The sequence below is a fragment of the Podarcis bocagei genome (assembly GCF_964188305.1).
Source record: "Podarcis bocagei genome assembly, chromosome: 3".
Taxonomy (NCBI): Eukaryota; Metazoa; Chordata; class Lepidosauria; order Squamata; family Lacertidae; genus Podarcis; species Podarcis bocagei.
The window spans coordinates 69,238,505-69,253,545 of NC_138127.1; the positions used below are offsets into that span (position 1 = coordinate 69,238,505).

General features: G+C 42.0%; 1 protein-coding gene across 1 annotated transcript in view; it reads left to right on the forward strand.

The window, feature by feature from the left end:
• CDC42EP3 (CDC42 effector protein 3) overlaps positions 1-15,041 on the forward strand; it is an 87,425-nt gene that overhangs the window by 21,883 nt on the left and 50,501 nt on the right. The window contains exon 3 of the mRNA XM_081188153.1: positions 2,506-2,681. The gene's annotated coding sequence lies outside the window, so the exon portion shown is untranslated. The remainder of the gene's footprint in view (positions 1-2,505; positions 2,682-15,041) is intronic.

Genomic DNA, 15,041 nt, shown 5'->3' on the forward strand with positions numbered 1-15,041 from the left:
CAGCTGTTTCCCTCATGTGAGAAAAGTCAAAAGCAAGTCAAAAAAAGATGTTGAAGTTTATACTTTTGGTCTCCCCTGACACTGAAAGATTGCTCTTAAAGAGATACAGGTAGCAAAATATCAACAAAACAGCTCTCCACATGCAAGACGAAAAGGCATGGCATCCATTGACAAATAAGTTTCAGCTCCAAATGTAGTAAAAAGAGTTCCCTACCCTGTGATCAGTCAGCTAGTGACTGGTGCCCACTCGGACTGTTGGGAGCCAACAGTACATGCAATCATAGCCAATGGCAGGCAGAGCTAACCATTTCCAGCTCCACCCCATCCTCCTGACAACAACTGCCAGTCAGAGGCAACAATCCTTCACAACATGGACCAGTGGTTTGACAAGACAGGTGTTCTTGGTCAGTTAGAAGGCAGAACAGGGAACACAGATTCAGCCTGTGGTGGGTGGTGTAATTCCAGTGGTGTGTGGTGAAATTTTTTGTAGGGGAACAGTTAGGGCCAGAGGCATCAGCTTGTGAGGGCGATTGGTGGGGGGCTAATACCGCGAGTGTGAGCATTGTGTCTCCCTCTCTTAGCCAGACAGAAACTTCATGGGCTTTGGGAAGGAGACGCCAGGCTTTTGGCAGAATCCTGGAGTCCCCTTGGCTCTTTCCCCAAGCTGGGCATGCTTTTGGAAGAAGGTGGAAGGACTCTTGGACCTGTCGGATCATCGTGCTTCCCTCCCTACGCCAAGCAAAAGCTTCCCAGGCTTTGGGAAACAGGCACCAGGGGAACATTTAGATTTTATGTATGCAAATAGTTTTAATTTCACCGATGTTTACCGTAATTGTATTTTAATGATTAATTTTTCTGTGTTTTTAGTGGTTCTTGGTTTTGTCTGTAAACTACCTTGCATCAGGGAAAAGGGCGGGGGTATAAATTAACAACAACAACAGTAACAACAGTGCTATTTTTCTGGAAAAGGAGGTGTCAGAATAATGGCAATGGCAACCACCTGAGAGGTGCCAGAACTGAGTTCCAGTGAGTTCCAGCTGAAAAAAGCCCTGAATAATAATAATAATAATAATAATAATAATAATAATAATAATAATAATAATTAATAATAATAATATGACATGACTAAGGATACAGCAGTTTCATCTATCTCTTCATAAATATTGAGCAAGCAAGGTTGTACAATTGATGGCACAAACCCTGTGTGCAGGTTTGCGGGTTACACAGAACTCTTCATCAGTCAGAACAGAAATAATCTTAGCAATAATCAGATTGCCAAAACCAATTCTAGATTTGTTTTGTCTCTTGTCCATTTCATAGCACAAACATTCTGCTAAAAGCACTCATTTGTCAGAAAGCATTTTCTAATCCAGAAGCTCAACACATTAACACCACACAAAGATACACTATATTCAGTCTGGCAAACTTTACCAGACAAGTTGGAATGCAATCTGGAAACATTTACTGGATTTTCAAATGCAAGTGCCAACCACTGTATTTCATTCAGTAGGGGAAGACTTTAAACCTACTATGTTTGTAAAATGTGAATGTCATAATGTACACGGAAACAAATTAAGATCCTTGCAATAAAATAAGCTGCAGTTAGTATTGGGCTCCTTTGGGAGGGAGGGTGGGATATAAATTTAACAAATAATATTTGTGAGGGGAAAGAGCAGTTATTAAAGCGATTTGGGATTTGAGTCATTGTCTTTTTTAAAAAAAAAAATCAAAGAAAAGTAAAGATGATGGCGCTTTTGCTGCTTAATTTATATTAAAATTTTCTATCCAAGCTGATGTTGGCATCAGTCCCAATGCTCATGGACCTTCAAGTTATGCAGGTCCAGTGAACCACGGTGCAAGCCGTGTCAGGTTTGTTTCTTGTGAATGAAGTCTCGTCCATTAGCACAAGTGGGGCACTTCCCTACCAAGCTGCCCTCAGCCAGCCCCCACCTGCCTGCTTCCTTACTTACACCCAGTCCAGGGCATGGAACTAGCTGTCAGCTTCTTTACTCTTTAGTCTCAGTGTTGCCTTTGTAGAACTCAGCAGGGAGAAAGAAGTGGACAAAGTCAGAATTAGTTGGCTCCATTTTTCATTGGCTATCTCCACCTACTGTTGAGCTTCCTGCCATTTGTTCTACCAGTCTGAATGGGCACCAGCCTGCACCATCTGAGTGAATCTTGAATGGATCGCCAGAGTGAGCCCATAGCGGTGTAGCCAGAAAACTAGTTTACCATTAGAGAACCAGATTCCAGTGTGACAACAGCAATAGTCTCCAAAATAAGTGGCTGGCCTTGAATGAACTGGCCCTCACTTTATTCATTGGCTTTGGTACAACACTTGGAGGCTAATAATAATAATAATAATAATAATAATAATAATAATAATAATAATAATAATGCTCCTATTTAGAATTTATAGAACACACTGGAATGCTCAAAGTGTTTTGTATACATTCTTATTGCAACTTTGTAAGGTAGGTCAGGATTCTTATCCCTGTATTGCAGATGGCAACTTCAAGAGAGGTAGCTGTGTTAGTCTGCAGCAGCATGAGTGACAGGCCTGACGCACTGTAAAGACTCACACATTTATTATTGTGGCCTAAGTGGACTGGAATACCCTTTATCATCAGCTGTACCCTCATCCTGCTCCGCTCCAGTCAATATGAAAAATGGTGCCAGGGGTAAGTCTTCATAACTCATTATCAATTGCTTGCTTTTATTGTAGCCGTAAAGAGTTACAGGGGCCCTCTGTCTAGGGTGACACCCATGAATTACAGTGTTCTAAACCAAGCTGTGCAGTAACTTATTTGAATAATAATGGTAGTCTCCTTTATACAACAGATATGTAGAGATTTTTGGTCCTGTGTTGACAAACAGATGTGGGTTGAGTCCTAGTGCATTTTACTCAGATTAAAACCATTGTAATTATGGGCCTAATTTAGTCATGGCCGTGAATTTCAGTGTGTCTTCTTTGAGTTTGACTAACATTGGGTACAATCCTATGTTGTTTATCTCCCTTCCCTACATTGCCCCATTATGTGACTTGCTGCCACTTTTATAGTGCATCTTTTCTTGCTCATATAGCTGCAGACCTTGAGCCCCAGTCAGCAACTAGCTCTATGGGAGGCCCATTTTGAAGAAGAGCTAGCAGGTGGTCTGTCATCTCCCAAAGTGGGCTTCCATTCCCACTATAGTTTCTTGTCTCTGGTTTATCAACTGGGGGACCAGCTGACACAATTCGGGGGGGGGTCAATGTAGCCCTACACCCTCTAATTGTTTGCTTGTTTATTAAATTTATACACCACTCTTCATTCAAAGATCACAGGGTGGTGTACAGTATAAAAGCACAAAATACATGGTATAACAGCAACAGTACTAACCCTGCCTCCTTTGCCTATAGTGTTTTTTTATTAACAGTCCTGAACAGCTCAGAATCTTACCTTTTAGAGCAGGGCCAACTTCAGCTCTGTAGGACCTACTGCTGTATGTAATAATAATAATAATAATAATAATAATAATAATAATAATAATAAATAATTTATTATTTATACCCCGCCCATCTGGCTGGGCCTCCCCAGCCACTCTGGGCGGCTTCCATAAAAACCAAAAATACAATAAAATCACACGTTAAAAACTTCCCTGAACAGGGCTGCCTTAAGATGTCTCCTGAATGTCAGGTAGTTGTTTATCGCTTTGACATCTGCTGGAAGGGCGTTCCACAGGGCGGGCACCACTACCGAGAAGGCCCTCTGCCTGGTTCCCTGTAGCTTTGCTTCTCGCAATGAGGGAACCGCCAGAAGGCCCTCGGTGCTGGACCTCAGCGTCTGGGCAGACTGATGGGGGTGGAGACGCTCCTTCAGGTATACTGGACCGAGGCCGTTTAGGGCTTTAAAGGTCAGCACCAACACTTTGAATTGTGCTCGGAAACGTACTGGGAGCCAATGCAGGTCTTTGTATGTGGTTTACTATAACCTTGAGGCATGCCGATTGGAGCATGGTGTAAAAGACTTGTTTAAGAATTCTGAGCCCGCTTTAAATGCCTGGCAGAATAGGTCTTCGCCAAAAGATACTTAGCATTGGCCAAACTTTGGGCAGAGGAGGGAGAAAGGTATTCTACAACCAAGTACCATTGCCATGAAAGCGCTCTGGCAGGTTGTAGATCCTCTGAACTCATTAAGGGGTGGCATTACCAAGAAGGCCAAGACTAGACTGAAATTCATTTTTTCATAGACAATGTGGTTGGAACAGTACAAAATATACAAAAGGAGCATGCTCCCTGCTCAGTCTAAATAAGAGAGCAGCCCAGAACGGCATACTCACAGGGTATGTCTATGCCCAAGGTAAATAATTGTAGAACAGTTCAGTCTGATGAATTGTCCTGGTGCTTACAGAAGCCCAAGCCATGACAAATCTGTTAGAACATAGTCCATTGACTTACTTAAGTTCTATTGATGTCAAGGGTAGAAAACAGTTCTGTTCATTGGTTTCAATTGTATATTTATCCATGTGATTAAAGCTATAATCCTATGCACACTTACTTAGGAGCAAGTCCCGATGAATTTAATATGATTTATTTCAGAGTAAACATTCCTACACTGGTGTTGCATACTGCTTTCAAGGAAATCAGTGGGATGAGAGGTGCTTAACTTCAGAGAGGTGCTTAACCTCATCACACATTAAGGTGCCATTTTTGAGGTAAATGAGCACCTTATATTTTCTGTGTTATCTTAATCTGGGAGACTATGGAGCACATGTAATGCTGGGGAGGGGGGAATCAGGAAGCTGATGGAGGAAAAAGCATTGAAAATAAAACATTCCTTCTCTACATGTCTTTCCCTAGGCAAAGATGTGTCACATGTTTTGAATGTACTTGTGAATTCTGTCTTGCCTGCTAAGCGACAAAAGCAGAAATCTGTACTCAGCATGCTAGCATCCTCTTGTTATTGGATATGGGGTTAGATATTATTTCTCGGTTTCTAGTCTTTCATTATAATCTACATTCTCATCATGGAAAGAGGTCTGAGAACTTGTGGGTGAGAAAATGGAGTCAGTAAACCCTTGTTTCAAGGCTTTTGAAGTCTGCAGGATTATATGACTATCTCCATTCATTTCAGTGGTTGGTGAAACAGATTTTTCAGAGGCTGAAAAAATCTTCCTGCTTTTCTGATGTCTGATTAGAATGGATTGTGCAGATATTTATTTACTTCATGTTTCCATTCCCAGTTCACCATCAGACCCCAAAATATGTCTGAAATGTGAGGTCTCTGATAGCAGACTAGGCTCTACTTATTCGACACTGAATTTGCTCTTGGAAACAGCAGTTTGAAGGATACTGAGTGATCATAAAGAACGCCACCATGCTGCACATTCCATGCCTACGCAGGAACTGCAGAATTACATTCTCTTAAGTATTGTCCAGACGTTGGAATCTGTTAATGTCTGCAGATTGCACTATTTGCTTCCAACCTTTAACAAGTTTTGTTACAATGTAGGCATTGCTTGTTATTATAATTGATCTAGCCCTTAATAGGTTGTTTACAGTATCTCTAATGCATCTTCATAACAATCCTTTAAAGTACCAGCAGGTGGATGGTGTAATGGCTTAGGTAGCCACTGCCTGCTGAAGCTAAGTAGGGTCGAGCCTGGTTAAACAATCCTTTAAAGCGGCTTATTAATATTCTCTCGTAACAGAAAGAGAACCCATGCACTGAGAGTACCATTTGCCCTGCTATGGCTGCTATAGCACTTCATCCGTAATCATTGTATGACTAAGCTGTTCATATTTTAGTTCATAGCTATTAAAAACTTCTGCTAGGATGCTTCCATATTTAGAATCTTCGACACTGCTGAAACATTGCTTTTCCGGACTTAACTGGAAGCAGAATCAACACAGCAGTTAATATAGTGTCCTGTTATCCAGCAATGTTCATCCCCATGGCTGAGATTATTTTTACAATGTTTACACGTTATAATGGTTACGCAGTCCGCAAAGCCCTCTCTAACTTTAAATAGAGCTGATGTCCATGCCATTTTACCTCTAATTGCTTCCTGTTTGGTGTGGTCACAGTGTTACTGATGTATTGCCCTTTGAATAGTTAGTTCCTGTTCCCTTCAAGCTCCCATATACAGATCACCCTTCTGTAGAAAGTGAAGAAATTCTACACCCAGAACCCATATGTGTGCATACAGTGCTCCAGCACCATGCCACTGACACAGTCAGCTTTGAACTTACGTGCATACTGTAGAATGTATTCTCCCTTTCATATTCTGGTTGAGGATGAATGCTAGTACAGAATTTAGAAGTCTACCTCAATTGAGTTTTTTGTTTGTTTTAAAGGAAAAGCAAATTCCCTGTCTCCATGAGAAAATAATAGAGTCACACATAGTCTGAAGTTCTGGTTTTAAATGTAGAACTCAGACATGATTTTCTAGGGATGCAGAGTAGTGTCGCTTTGACATCTGGCCCAATGGTTGGGAGCCCTCTATACCTAGCACTGGATATAAGAGTGGCAAGCAGTTCAATTTACTACCAGAAATGTCAGGAAGGGCTGCTTGGGGACTGATGCCCCTTGCTTAATGCTGCTACCAATTTGTCTGCAGTCCTCTGCCCATACCTCCCTCCTTCTTCAAGTGCCTTATTCTACTCCCCCATGGCAAAAAGTTCCACATTCTTTAAAAACCAGAGCAGAATAAATTATGTAAAATATGATAAGCTTGGAAGCAGCCTGTTTCATTCCTTCAAGAGTTTGGGTTTTTTTGGGGTTGGTTTTTTGTTTTTAATTAAAGAGCACTGAATACCAGACAGACATCTTGAGCTATGAGAAAAGCACACGTCTGGTTATAAAAGTTGGACAGAGAGAGCTACCTCCCACTTCTACATGGGGACAGAAATCTGATATTCATACTATGTTGGGATCAGAAATATGCCACTGCTACGCCGACTGGCAAAATAGCCACCATATTCAATACATACTCAGCCCAGGAGAGAAGGAGAAAAATACACAAGTGGAGAAAAAAAACAGCATCCCTGGAAAGAGGGCCAGCCCTACCATTTGGTAGGTGGCTGCCTCAGGCGGCAAGTGATGAAGTGGTGAGAGGACAGTGGTGACAGCCTCACCATCTGCTCCTTCTGAGTTCTCCTTGCTGTTTCCATGTATTGCTGGACAGAGCTGTGTGTGCTACAGCTACTGCATCACCAAAGCTAACTGACTGCCCTCGGGGGTGGTGGAAGATACAAGACCAGTTGACTTCTGTATGTAAAAAGGGGGTTGGTACCATGTTGTCCTTTGCTTCACGCAGCAAAATATCTAGGGCCAACCATGCCCTGGAAACTGCCAGTGCCCACCAAGCAGGGACATGTCCCCCACAAATGAGGGAGCCAATGAACTCAAGATGACAGGGACATACACACCCAGCACATATCCCTACACACATCCACAGAAGCAACACATGCAGAAATGCTGCCCTGGCTCCATCGATCCCAGTAGCACAACCAGCAATGACCCTGCTATGGCTAGTCCTTACATATGCCTTATAGGTAGGAGTTAGAATTCCTATTTTTCAAGAACTTTTTCAGAGCTCAAGGCACAAAGAGGAGGAGAGAGAGCTCATACAATGCTGCACCTGAGCAGGGGACCAGCAGGAAGCACACACAGCTCTCCTGGGAGAAGGGTTCAAGATCTACCCAGGGAGGAAACAGTTTTGCCTAGCAGCCCAGGGCAAGGACAGACCCAAACTGGAAATGTCTCACTGAATAAGCCGTGGGGCTAGGAAGCAGGAGGGTGTGTTTTGCCTCAAGTGGCTAACGGGATGCATAGGCCCTGAATAAGAGTGAAACACCAATGCTAGCTTGGAATTACTGTGGCCTATTCAGATGGAGTGGAGGGGAAATGAAGAATGAAAAGTTGAAAGATGAATACACTATAGAAACCATAATCTCAGGGTTCCTCCCTTCCGTTTTATTGGCAAACTGTGGAACAGTCTGGACTTGGCTGAAGAGTTGTTGCTGCAGAGAGAATTCATTATGAGTTTAATAAGAATTCTTCAAATGTTTCAAACCCCAGTGTTAATCTAGCACATCAAGGCTGAGAACTGCATAGCTCGAAGCTGAACATGGAATCCCAGTAAGCAATTCCAGTCCTCTGAGAGCAGCTGGATCAACACATTAGCAATGAATCATCAATTCTGCCTCTGATTTTCTCCCTTATTAATGAAAACATCCATGTCTTTCCAAGTTTACATAATCTGGGGTCACGTGGTTACTGCTGTGAAACAAAAAAAACTCTTCTAAGACCTCATTAGAGGAAGACAAATGTATGAATAGACTATTTTTGTCCATTTCATTCCCTGGTCAGCAGCTGCTTTTGCTGGAAGGCCACTTTGGCTGGGGTAGTGGCAGGCTAGGTCTCCAACTCCCTTTCTCCCATAGATCCTCCTGCCAAGTTCTAGCACTCCAATGTTTACCTCTCCACCCAATTTTTCATCTCTTGGTTGGCAGCAGGGGGTGGGGACTGCATTTTGCCCACGGGCCTCCAGCTGCTAACCACTATACAGCAATGCTTGTTCATGCTGATCACACTCCAGAGTACAGTAGTTGGAGTCATCATTATGAGTTAGAAACACAGTATGAAATCTGTGTTTCTTTCAGTATTCATCTGAAAATTCATAAGCACTTAATGTTGGGTTTATGCCCATTTAGTACCTCCAGCACACAGAATAAGGAGATGCTAAAGCACAGCTGTTATGCAGAGTTGGGCTGTGAATGCTCCTGTGGAACAGTGGGAGTTCCTTCTCCCTTGGTACTATGTAGACACCAGACTTGGTAGCTGGTAATAGATGAGGAAGGACTATTGGTGAGAGTCATATACCTCAGCGGTAGAGCATCTGCTTTGGATGCAGAAAATCCCAGGTTTAATTTCCTCATCTCTAGGTAGGGCTGGGTATGTCTTCAGTTTGGAGCTGTTGTCCAGTAGATGATGCTGGATAGATGGACCAATGGTCTGAGGAAACTTCCAATATTCCTAAGCTTGGCTGAAGCAGTTGCATGAGAAGCCTTTTAATGGTATTTTCCTAAATATAGCTGCTTCTCAAAGGTTGACTGAATCATGACATTTACTAGAATGAATAATAAACAGCTTTATGGTCTTCCCAATCTCATATCTAAGGGATAACTGCTGGGGGAAATACGTTGGCCTAAACACACACACACACACACACACACACACACACACACACACACACACCAACAACAACCGGGGCTCTTAACTGTTAGAGAAGCAACGTGCATAGTGTCCAAATAAAATGTAATTTTTAAACAGTTATAAAATAATTTTACAATTATATGATGGGGTGGGGGGAAACAGCCCTATGTTTCAATGACTAAAATGAATATGATGACACACATGACATACATATACAATACACAGCTCTGCAAGAGAACTTTTAGGACTCTGAAAAGCTATTGGTAGATGACAATGGAATGAGCTCTCAAACCTGCTACCTTGAAATTATGGTCTCTTGGTGACCTGGTAGTAAGCATGTGCCATTAGGAAAGTACTGCATTGTTCATGTAAGACATAACCTGCCCAGGTAATACAATGTAGGAAGCTAAGGCCCTACTATTGTGTATGTGTCATTCCTTCTCCTGGCACTGATAATAGCATCATAAGGCATTTCAGATTGTCTGTTCTACTGGAGTCTGGAGCACGAACCTGTCAGCAAAATTTATTGGAAACTCCACCACATGGAACTCATGGAATTTCCTGTTCCTCTTATGAGTTTTGCTCTCCCGGATTTAAAAACATTGTACTTAAGGTAAAATGGCTTTAGTCAACATAAGTGCTACAGGTAAATTCTACTTCCACACACTCTGGAAAAAATATAGCCTCTTTCAAATATGTAACAGATATAAAAATAAAAAGGCCAAGCAGTGTACTTTTAGATGCTGACTCAGTAATTTACTAGCCATTATAGAACATGAAAGAAAAGTTAAATCATAACTGTTGGTGGCAACAGATAAAGGAGCCCCAGTCTGATTGAGAAGGAGAAACCGGACTGGGGAGATGCAGAAAGGTCTACCTTGGCATTCCTCAGAAGCTAATCAACAATGGTGGAGAAGTTGCCCTGAAAGACAACTTGCCCACCATCCTATCCACAGCTGCAGGGAAGTCTGAATGTGTTCAAGAGTACACATGCTCATTTTACTATAGCTAGAGGCCACAGAACAGACTGGTGTCCTTTATAAACAGAACGTACAACTGAGAACACACAACCCCCCACAAAAAAACCCAGACATGTAGGGATTCTCAGTAGACAATTTAGTGTGGAAAGTTTGCACTCAAAGCAAAGCTCTTGAAAAGCACTTCTCTGTGCACATGACCTATTTCCAACTTTAAATGTGTGGTATGACTTAGGCTGCATCAACAAAAGCATAGTGTTCAGATCACAAGAAGTCATAGTTCCACTGTATTCTGAGCTGGTCAGGCTGCATTTGGAGCAATGTGTCCAGTACTAGGTGCTCCGTTTTAAGGAGGACATTGGCATACTGGAGAATGTCCAGAGGACGGTAACCAGGATTGTGAAGGGCATGGAAACCAGATCATATGAAGAGTGGCTGAAAGATATGTTTAGCCTAGGGAGAACAGAAGATTAAGCAGAGACATGATAGTTGGCTTGAAATATCTAAGTGGCTGTCACACAGAAGATGGAGCAGACTTGTTCTCTGTTCCTTCAGAGAACAGGCTATATCCACTGTGAGTCCTACTCAAAGCTGACCCACTGAAAATAATGGACATAGCTAATTTAGAGTCTACTTGGAGTTGAACTTGGATAAAACCTTATGAGTGAAAGTTGCAGGGAAGCATACTTTGGCTAAACATAGGAGAAACTTCCTAGTGGCATGAGTTCTTCAATAGTTGTTCAATAGTAGAGCAAGCTGCTTCAGGAAGTGTTAGTCCCTCCTTTGCTGGAGGTATTTAAAAAGAATTGGGACAACCATTTATCAGGGATCCTGCACTGACCTCCAAGATCTCTTTCAGCTCTACAATTTGATGAACCCAGTCAATTTGAAACTAAAAGGACGCATTCTGTCGCCATTCCTACAAGTATGTCTCTGCAAATGGAATTGCAAGTGTATTAAAGGTTTGTTCCTTTATCCAAAACAATTCAGAAACAGAAAGGTAGCTCTGCAAAGCACAGTGGTTCCAGAGCGTGGCCTGAAGGCCTGAAGGATTCAGCAGCCTTGCTCTATCTGGTTAGTGTTTGAACAGAGGCCATGTGGGAACCTTATGTAGGCAACTTTCCATTCTCTCATGAAGACACAGATACAAATGAAATGAATAAATAAATAATGGATGTCCTAGATTTCAGAACACCTCTGCTTTGTTACCCTTTTCTGAACACACACCACATTTCTGGAGTGTTCCTTTGGCAATGTGAACATACAACCATTATGACCAATAGCAACACTGTCTTACCTATTAAATTTCCAATTACACTTGTCTGACCTACTGTATTAGGAACGTGTGAATGACTATGTGACTTGTAAGCATGAAAATTGTCTAACCTTCACCTCACTCTTTAGATTATGCACAGAGAAGAATAAAAGTTCCAATGCTTTCTGAAATACAAGGTACAAGAGGTGCTAGATAAGAAAAAAACAATGTTAAAAAAACCCAGAATCCCAATATCAGGGGATAGTATTCTTTAACCATGTATTTGGTGGTATTTTACAGCTCAGCGGTCCAAATTCACATAAAGTGACCAATGTAGATATATTACTGGATGCCATGAATCACTGTTTACTGGACATTCTCATGAAATATGATACATTTCTGACTCATTTTTAATTCCCTCGCCAGTATAAGTCATAAAGTAATATGAAACTATAGGCTACAGGTACCCCAAATTGAGTTCAGGGAGGACTATTTTCTGTTTTTAGGGACAATAATGAATTCTTTATTTCACCTCCCTCCCTCATGCACAGGCTCCTGTGAGAATGCTATTTAGTTCTCTTCAGAAATTACCCTTCAAGTATTCAACTGAGTTTGGTGAAGGTGCAGAGGGGAAATCAAGTGGCTCTGTCCTACCTGACTTCTGCACATCAAGTGAAGGTTTGAAGGGGATCCTAAACACATTGAATCCTTCCTTTCAACCTTTGCTGAAGGCCAAGGGAAACAGCCAGTGGGCATCAACATGTTTGGGGAAGGGGTGGGGCCAATGGACACACTTCCCTTCTATGCAGTCACTGAACATGTGGAGGCTAATTTCTGAAAAGTCTTTTCTGTTGTCTTGCAGTATCATGGCACAATAATGTTATGGGTTTGTGGGGGGCCGTGTTTCCCTAAATTTCTGGGTGCCAGATCCTCCCCATAATTCCTGGATTTAGTAAAAGTTAGAATTAATCTAGGTTTGATTAAACACAGAAACTCTCTGGATTTAATTATGCTAACAAGCTAAGCCAGCTTGGCAGAGCTAGCTGGATAATTGTAGAGTTGGAAGGGGACCCTGAGGATCTTCTGGTCCAGCCCCCTGCAATGCAGAAATATGCAGCTGTCCCATAGGGGATCAAATGGCTGGCCTGTTACGTATTCAGTGGTCTGTGTTTGCCTGAGCTTGAGTCTGGACTAAGGATTCTGAGCTCCTGTGTTCTGATTTGATACATGATGTCCAATCACAGAACATTTCCAGATTTGGGCCTCTGCCATTGGCCCTCGAACTTTGAGTCGTGATTTGCAAGTTTGGAAGTTTAGACAGCCAATCACGTTGGGAGTGGGAGTGGCCCAGGCTTTCAGAAATGTATCTAAGCAGTTGCTTTGCCTCGGTTTCCCAGTTATGTAGTTCAATAAAGGTTCTTGCTGTTATCACTGTGTCTTGCCTCTTGGGAACCCACCTACACTTCATGGCCCACCAAAGAAACCATCAGAGGGCAAGACTGCCAGGCAAAGGGGAGTGGAGTGGGACCCCTTCTTTGCTGGGTGCTAGTGGGCAGAGGCAAAGGCTAAGATTAGGGTTCCAACTCTGAATGCCATAGGCAGGGAGGAAGTCCTTGGAGTTGGTTAGCACCAAGAAGGAGGAGAGGCAGAACTTCACGAGAGCTGGGGATGACAGGCTGGAACAAAGAGACACACAGGGTGACTGTCTTTTGAGTCCAATGTTGTCCTTAAGGGGGAAGCCAGATCTCATGGAATCTGATTGCTCTGCAATCCCTCCAGCTAGGTGCAGGTTGTGTGTATATATATGTGTGTGTAAATAAAACCATATATCGTAATGACACCACAGTTTCTGCTGTGCCCAATTTTTGAAGGAAACCCGAACCCTCAGTAAGCACTTGGAACGCCTAGAATCTCACATCACTCAGAGGTGGGTGGCATGTAACAATATTGTTGTGCTCTTCGAGCAGTGAGTACTTCTCTTGGAATAGTGCAAGGTTACAAGGGTGCAGGTCCTTTCCTTGTGGAAGAAGGTGGCAGGAGGCTTATAGGTGTTTTGTAAGGTTTGCATGTATTTACTGATATACAGGTTGAGCATAGGTGGAGACAAAAGTAGTTTTGTTTTGTTTAATTCCAGTTTAGGATTATTGGATTAAATATTCTTAGCAACCATTTTTAATAAGTGAGAGGAAGTGTGGGATCATGGCTAAGTGTGTACACAGTGAGATGGGAAGCACCTCCTCTTAGCCATGAACTTGTTAGGTGGCTTTAGGCAAATCCAGTAGGATTCTCCCTTTCTCTGCTGTCACCAACATCCATTCCACCCATCTGAAAGCAGGGACTGTCTTGTTTTTATTGTGCTTATGTAAGTCACCCTGAAAGCCTTTTCACCTAGGATAAAAATTCCTTAAATAAATGAATATATTACTGCCTCCACTCCTGCCAGACCAGCAGTCTGGCAATCAGTTATTATTGTGTTTGTTTATTTATTACATTTGCATCTCATGTTTCTTCAGTCAAACTTAAGGTAGTATGCATGGGGTTACCAGACCATCCTCTATCCTGTCACTGACCAAGTTTTGTTCATCTTTACCTTCAGACCAGAGTCTTACCTGGCTTCCCTTATGAGGATGTTGCAAGAATTACCAAGGCAATGCATATAAAGAGCTTTGGACATTTGAATTCTGCTGTATTTATTATCAGCATCACAGAACTCTTTCAACAGATGAGATTAATCATATGCAGAAAGCCGTATAATTTGGTTGTGATGAGTACCTATCATGCTTTGTACATTTGCTGGTGAATTGTGTAGTTGTGCTCTTATCTTAGATGCATGAACATAGCCAGAGAGCACTAGAATCCATCAGTAGGAGTCAACATGGATGGAGGAGGGAATTTTACCAGCTCCACTCAGCAGATTAGCAGTTTGTAGGTGATGAAAGCCAATTATCACATAGCAACTGATGCAAGAACTTTCACACGTTCACATTATAAAGAAATAGCCATTATCATATAGATATTATAATGTGTGTAACTACTCTTAAGGGTTCATCTTCTTAAAAAGCTGATGCAAGAGCAGGTGGATTAAATTAAATAAACTAAATGCAATCTAATTAGCCACCAGATTCACAAAACACCACAAAAATTAGGATGCCCTCATTGGACATGAGATATTATGTGAACCCAAGCAGTTTTGTTTACCCAGTCTAGACAGGACCACAAAGAAGTACTTCATTGACATAATACAATGGTAAGAAGTTTGGGTAGAATCACTGATGCCAAAAAGAAGAGGCATTAACAAAAAATGAACAAAGAGAAATGGCACTAAGTGCTGCTGAACATCAAATGGACTGGGGCAGGGAAATAATGAATGAAGATTACAGAAAGGAACAGACAGCTGTACTGGGTGTGATAGTCTCAGCCCTTCAAAATGCAGCCAGCCCACTTTTTATATATGAGAAGCAAAGCTTTCTTGAATCCTTAAGGTTGCCTGTCTTAGAATTAAGTATTAGAATTTCTGGTCCAGCAGATTAACATACCGACTGCAGCAAGATGGAAGTGAGTCAGTCTTCAAGTATTTCTGCACCTAAACAAACAGATTTTACTCAAGAA